Source organism: Haliotis asinina, unplaced genomic scaffold, assembly GCF_037392515.1.
Source record: "Haliotis asinina isolate JCU_RB_2024 unplaced genomic scaffold, JCU_Hal_asi_v2 scaffold_61, whole genome shotgun sequence".
In the NCBI taxonomy this organism is placed as follows: domain Eukaryota; kingdom Metazoa; phylum Mollusca; class Gastropoda; order Lepetellida; family Haliotidae; genus Haliotis; species Haliotis asinina.
The window spans coordinates 1-7,500 of NW_027133928.1; the positions used below are offsets into that span (position 1 = coordinate 1).

The 7,500-nt window shown below is 50.9% G+C and overlaps 1 non-coding gene across 1 annotated transcript; it reads right to left on the reverse strand.

The window, feature by feature from the left end:
• Window positions 1-6,351: 6,351 nt before the first annotated feature.
• LOC137270361 (5S ribosomal RNA) lies at window positions 6,352-6,470 on the reverse strand. The gene has a single exon (XR_010955287.1). It is a non-coding gene; the product is annotated as a 5S ribosomal RNA (ribosomal RNA).
• Between the last annotated feature and the right edge of the window lie 1,030 nt (window positions 6,471-7,500).

Consider the following 7,500-nt stretch of genomic DNA (forward strand, 5'->3'; position numbering starts at 1 on the left):
TTTCTATCTTATTATATTCAAAGTTAGAGTTGCTGACTTGTCAACGCCGGACTTCTACTCCAACTCTAATTCTTCTCTTTTTATTTCAAAGTTAGAGTTACTTTTACACGTCGGACTTAGACTGAAACTCTAACTCTTCTTACGAGGTGGATTGCTCATTTCTTTCGGTGTATCGGACTATTATTGTCTACAATTACAAGTTCACGTCGCAATGTTTGTCTTTAATTCGGACAGGCTGTCGCCGCCAAGACTGGAGTGAGTGAGTGAGTCACTTACGAGCGCTTCTTTCACTCACCTTCGAGTGAGTGAGGGAGGCGTTTTAGAACGCTTCGCCGAGTTGCGAAGAATAACCGAAACACAGAGAAACTGCAGCCAAGTCGGGAATGCGTGCAGAAGTAAGACAGAGTCCCTTGACCAAAAGGCAAAGACAAGTCGAACTTTATTTCCAAGTGGTTCTGGAAACCATTGTCTTTCATTCCAACGCCAGAAAACACTCCGTCCGCCGTCACAAAAATACACGTCCGCCATTCCGGCAGGCTTCATTTCACTTACAGGTGGCTAGGGAAACCACTGTCTTTAATTCAAAACGTACACGTCCGCCATTCCGGCAAGCTTAATTTTACTTACAGGTGGCTAGGAAAACATTGTCTTCATTTCCTACACAGAACACACTCCGTCCGCCGTCACCAAAATACACGGCCGCCATTCCGGCAGGCTTCATTTCACTTACAGGTGGCTAGGGAAACCACTGTCTTTAATTCAAAACGTACACGTCCGCCATTCCGGCAAGCTTAATTTTACTTACAGGTGGCTAGGAAAACATTGTCTTTACTTCCTACACAAGAAAACACTCCGTCCGCCGTCACAAAAATACACGTCCGCCATTCCGGCAGGCTTCATTTCACTTACAGGTGGCTAGGAAAACACTGTCTTTCATTCCTACACAAGAAAACGCTCCGTCCGCCATCATTAAAAATACATGTCCGCGATGAAAGACCTTGCAAGACCTTGTAAGACCTACAGGGCACAGTCAGGCTTATTCGTATTTACAACTGCCTACCCCCACACCATTGTCTTTCATTCCAACACTAAGTGAATTCCCCCCTTACAAAAACACATGTCCTCGATTCCCCTACAAAGTAAGTAGTGAGACACCACGGTCCCTTGACCAAGAGATACGGGCAGGTTCAAGTTGACTTATGTCTGGCTAGGAAAACAATCGTCTTTCATTCCAACGCCAGAAAACACTCCGTCCGCCGTCACGAAACTACACGTCCGCCATTCCGGCAGGCTTCATTTCACTTACAGGTGGCTAGGAAAACATTGTCTTTACTTCCTACACAAGAAAACGCTCCGTCCGCCGTGACAAAAATACACGTCCGCCATTCCGGCAGGCTTCATTTCACTTACAGGTGGCTAGGAAAACATTGTCTTTACTTCCTACACAAGAAAACGCTCCGTCCGCCGTGACAAAAATACACGTCCGCCATTCCGGCAGGTTTAATTTTACTTACAGGTGGCTAGGGAAACCACTGTCTTTAATTCAAACACAACACCCAATGCCGCAAGTGCGTCCGTGGCCCGGCACATACGTACACGTCCGCCATTCCGGCAGGCTTCATTTCACTTACAGGTGGCAAGGAAAACATTGTCTTTCATTCCCACACAAGAAAACGCTCCGTCCGCCATCGTTAAAAAATACATGTCCGCGATGTAAGACCTCGTCAGACCTCGTAAGACCTACAGGGCACAGTCAGGCGCATTCGCATTTACAATTGCCGACCCAGAACCATTGTCTTTCATTCCAACACTCCGCGAATTCCCCGCCACAACAACCCATGTCCGCGATTCCCCTACAAAGTCAAACGCCCACGTCACCACCACGCACCAAAATCATCACAGACAAACAACGCCAACGCAGACCAAACGTCGACGCCGCTCAGGGCAACCCACCAACGACGCAAGTGCGGCAGCGCGAACGGTAAGCTGGCGGGGCACCGCCGACAACATAATCGCACGGACGGCGCACCGTGCCAAGCCTCCCGTCGCACCCCGCAAGTCCAAACTCAAATCGAAGCCGAAAAGGGTTGCTTGCGGCAACGGGGCGACACACAAAGCCAACACGGGAGCACGTCCCACAGGTCACTCCCACAAAACACAATCCAAAAAGGCGCACCCCCAAAGGACTGCAAAACAGGGGACGGCGGCACGCCCGTCACGCCATACCTCCAAAAACATGCATCCCACAACGCGTCCCACAGGTCACTCTCAAAAACACAATCTGAAAAAGCGCACCTCAACGGACTGAAAAACGGGACGGCGGCACGCCCGTCACGCCATACCTCCAAAAACAGGCATCCCACAACGCGCCCCACAGGTCACTCTCAAAAACACAATCCAAAAAAGCGCACCTCAACGGACTGAAAAACGGGACGGCGGCACGCCCGTCACGCCATACCTCCAAAAACAGGCATCCCACAACGCGCCCCACGGGTCACTCTCAAAAACACAATCTAAAAAAGCCCACCTCAACGGACTGAAAAACGGGACGGTGGCACGCATGCCACACCATACCTCCAAAAACATGCACCCCACAACGCGCCCCACAGGTCACTCTCAAAAACACAATCCAAAAAAGCCCACCTCAACGGACTGAAAAACGGGACGGCGGCACGCATGCCACACCATACCTCCAAAAAACATGCATCCCACAACGCGTCCCACAGGTCACTCTCAAAAACACAATCTGAAAAAGCGCACCCCAACGGACTGCAAAAAGGGACGGCGGCACGCCCGTCACGCTATACCTATATAAAAGGCCATCCCAGAACGCGCCCCACAGGTCACTCTCAAAAACACAATCCAAAAAAGCGCACCTCAACGAACTGAAAAACGGGACGGCGGCACGCCCGTCACGCCATACCTCCAAAAACAGGCATCCCACAACGCGCTCCACAGGTCACTCTCAAAAACACAATCTAAAAAAGCGCACCTCAACGAACTGAAAAACGGGACGGCGGCACGCCCGTCACGCCATACCTCCAAAAACAGGCATCCCACAACGCGCCCCACGGGTCACTCTCAAAAACACAATCTGAAAAAGCGCACCTCAACGGACTGAAAAACGGGACGGCGGCACGCCCGTCACGCCATACCTCCAAAAACATGCATCCCACAACGCGCCCCACAGGTCACTCTCAAAAGCACAATCTAAAAAAGTCCACCTCAAAGGACTGAAAAACGGGACGGCGGCACGACCGGCACGCCATATCTCAAAAAACATGCATCCCACAACGCGCCCCACGGGTCACTCTCAAAAGCACAATCTAAAAAAGTCCACCTCAAAGGACTGAAAAACGGGACGGCGGCACGCCCGTCATGCCATACCTCCAAAAACATGCATCCCACAACGCGTCCCACAGGTCACTCTCAAAAACACAACCTAAAAAAGCGCGCCGCAACGGGCCGGCTCGATTTTTCGTCTTTACCCTAACTTCTGCCCTAACACTATCCGTTAGCTCGATTTGTGGTGCTAACCCTAAGTCCAGCCCTAACCGTATCCGTTAAGTCCATTTGCGGTGCTAACCCTAGCTCTTGCCCTAACCGTATCCGTTCACTTCATCTACGGTGCTAACCCTAACTTCTGCCCTAACCGTATCCGTTAGCTCGATTTGTGGTGCTAACCCTAAGTCCAGCCCTAACCGTATCCGTTAAGTCCATTTGCGGCGCTAACCCTAGCTCTTGCCCTAACCGCATCCGTTCACTTCATTTCTGGTGCTAACCCTAACCCTTGCCCTAACCGCATCCGTTCACTTCATCTATGGTGCTAACCCTAAGTCCTGCCCTAACCGTATCCGTTAAGTCCATTTGCGGCGCTAACCCTAGCTCTTGCCCTAACCGCATCCGTTCACTTCATTTCTGGTGCTAACCCTAACCCTTGCCCTAACCGCATCCGTTCACTTCATCTATGGTGCTAACCCTAAGTCCTGCCCTAACCGTATCCGTTAAGTCCATTTGCGGCGCTAACCCTAGCTCTTGCCCTAACCGCATCCGTTCACTTCATTTCTGGTGCTAACCCTAACCCTTGCCCTAACCGCATCCGTTCACTTCATCTATGGTGCTAACCCTAAGTCCTGCCCTAACCGTATCCGTTAAGTCCATTTGCGTTGCTAACCCTAAGTCCTGCCCTAACCGTATCCGTTAAGTCCATTTGCGTTGCTAACCCTAAGTCTTGCCCTAACCGTATCCGTTAAGTCGATTGGTGGTGCTAACCCTAACTCTTGCCCTAACCGTATCCGTTCACTCCATTTGTGGTGCTAACCCTAACCCTTGCCCTAACCGTATCCGTTAAGTCGATTGGTGGTGCTAACCCTAACCCTAACCGTATCCGTTAGCTCGATTTCTAGTGCTAACCCTAACTTCTGCCCTAACAGTATCCGTTCACTTCATTTCTGGTGCTAACCCTAACCCTTGCCCTAACCGCATCCGTTCACTTCAATTCTGGTGCTAACCCTAACTTCTGCCCTAACCGTATCCGTTCACTTCATTTCTGGTGCTAACCCTAACTTCTGCCCTAACCGTATCCGTTCACTTCATATCTGGTGCTAACCCTAGGTCTTGCCCTAACCGTATCCGTTCACTTCATATCTGGTGCTAACCCTAAGTCCAGCCCTAACCGTATCCGTTAAGTCCATTTGCGGTGCTAACCCTAGCTCTTGCCCTAACCGTATCCGTTCACTTCATCTACGGTGCTAACCCTAACTTCTGCCCTAACAGTATCCGTTACCATCATTTCTGGTGCTAACCCTAACCCTTGCCCTAACCGCATCCGTTCACTTCATTTCTGGTGCTAACCCTAACTTCTGCCCTAACCGTATCCGTTCACTTCATCTATGGTGCTAACCCTAACTCTTGCCCTAACCGTATCCGTTCACTTCATCTACGGTGCTAACCCTAACTTCTGCCCTAACCGTAGCCGTTAGCTCGATTTGTGGTGCTAACCCTAAGTCCAGCCCTAACCGTATCCGTTAAGTCCATTTGCGGTGCTAACCCTAGCTCTTGCCCTAACCGCATCCGTTCACTTCATCTACGGTGCTAACCCTAACTTCTGCCCTAACCGTATCCGTTAGCTCGATTTGTGGTGCTAACCCTAAGTCCAGCCCTAACCGTATCCGTTAAGTCCATTTGCGGCGCTAACCCTAGCTCTTGCCCTAACCGCATCCGTTCACTTCATTTCTGGTGCTAACCCTAACTTCTGCCCTAACCGTATCCGTTCACTTCATCTATGGTGCTAACCCTAAGTCCAGCCCTAACCGTATCCGTTAAGTCCATTTGCGGCGCTAACCCTAAGTCTTGCCCTAACCGTATCCGTTAAGTCGATTGGTGGTGCTAACCCTAACTCTTGCCCTAACCGTATCCGTTCACTCCATTTGTGGTGCTAACCCTAGGTCTTGCCCTAACCGTATCCGTTCACTTCATCTACGGTGCTAACCCTAACCCTTGCCCTAACCGTATCCGTTAAGTCGATTGGTGGTGCTAACCCTAACCCTAACCGTATCCGTTAGCTCGATTTCTAGTGCTAACCCTAACTTCTGCCCTAACAGTATCCGTTCACTTCATTTCTGGTGCTAACCCTAACCCTTGCCCTAACCGCATCCGTTCACTTCAATTCTGGTGCTAACCCTAACTTCTGCCCTAACCGTATCCGTTCACTTCATTTCTGGTGCTAACCCTAACTTCTGCCCTAACCGTATCCGTTCACTTCATATCTGGTGCTAACCCTAGGTCTTGCCCTAACCGTATCCGTTCAATTCATCTATGGTGCTAACCCTAAGTCCTGCCCTAACCGTATCCGTTAAGTCCATTTGCGGTGCTAACCCTAACTCTAGCCCTAACCGCATCCGTTCACTTCATTTCTGGTGCTAACCCTAACTTCTGCCCTAACCGTATCCGTTAACTCGATTTGCGGTGCTTACCTTAACCCTAACCGTATCCGTTCACTCCATTTGCGGTGCTAACCCTAACCCTAACCCTAACCCTTACCGTATCCTTTAACTTCATCTGTGGTGCTAACCCTAGCTTTTGCCCTAACCGTATCCGTTCACTCGATGTGCGTTCTTAACCCTAGCTCTTGCCCTAATCTTAACTTCGTTTAAGGTGCCAGCCCTAGCCCTAGCCAGCCCTGCCCCTTCCCTAACGCGCTCCGTTACCTCCATCCATTTGGGGGGACAAACAACATTCCACGCCCGATATGATGGACAACAAAAGACGGGACGGGCGGACATGCCACGGCGGTCCCACCTACCAGCCTCTCGGACACTTGAACGGAAAAAAAAAAGAAAAGAAAAAAGAGGTCTACAGCACCGGGAGTTCCCAGGCGGTCACCCATCCAAGTACTATCCCGGCCCGACTGGGATTGACTTCGCGGAGCAGACGAGAAGCGGTGCTTTACCAGTGGTGTGGCCGTAGACGTAAGCAAAACCATTTTCACACGATGTCTATCGCGTCTGGAGCAAGCATGCACAGTCACCTAAAAGTGAAAACGTTCGGAATGCCACCACGGGGTATGCGGAAATTAGGTCAAAAAAAGTCAAAACGATCGGGAACTTACCTCGAGGGTGCGATGACCTGCCGTGTTTTCGTCCAAATACCGAGGCAAAAATCACCAGTACGCAGAGTCGCCACTTCAAAATTCAAAACGCTCGGGAACTTACCTCCTGGGTACGATCACCTGCGGTGTTGCCGTGTAAATACCGAGGCCAACATCAACAGTACGCAGAGTAACCTATTGCAAAGTCAAAACGCTCGGTAAGCTACCTCGAGGGTACGATGACCAGCCGTGTTTTCGTCAAAATACCGAGGCCAAAATCACCAGTACGCAGAGTCGCCGCTTCAAAATTCAAAACGCTCGGGAACTTACCTCGAGCCGTGTTGCCGTAAAAATCCCGAGCTCAATATCAAGACTACGCACTTAGGCCCTACGAAAAATCAGAACGCTCGGGCACCTACCTCGAAGTTACGAGGGTCTGCCGGGTTCCCGGAAAAAGCCCGAGCCACAACTCCACTTTCTCCCTAGGGATGCCTCAGGCCCTTCGGGGCCAAAGGCATCATTAGTCCTGCACGCCGGGCCCTGCTCCTTCAGTCCAGACAACTCCCCTTGAAGTCCGCAGGGGACACCCAAATGCCCGGGCCCCGGAGTTCGAGTCTTTCCCAGAGAAAAGGACGAGCTCTTCTGGTTTGACTGCCCTATTTTTAAAGAGTCCCCGGGCCAAAAGGCATCATTAGTCGTGAGACACGAGCCCCAAGCCCGAGAAGCACCTCCACGAATTACGCGGAGAAGACCCCTCCAAGTCTGCGGAAGATACCCAACTTCCGGGATTCCAAGTCTTTACCCGAGAAAAGGACGTGCTCTCCGAGGGTCTCTGCTTGAATTTTAAGTCCCCTCGGACCAAAAGGCATCATTAGTCGCGAACCATGGGCCCCAAATCCGCACCCGAGAAG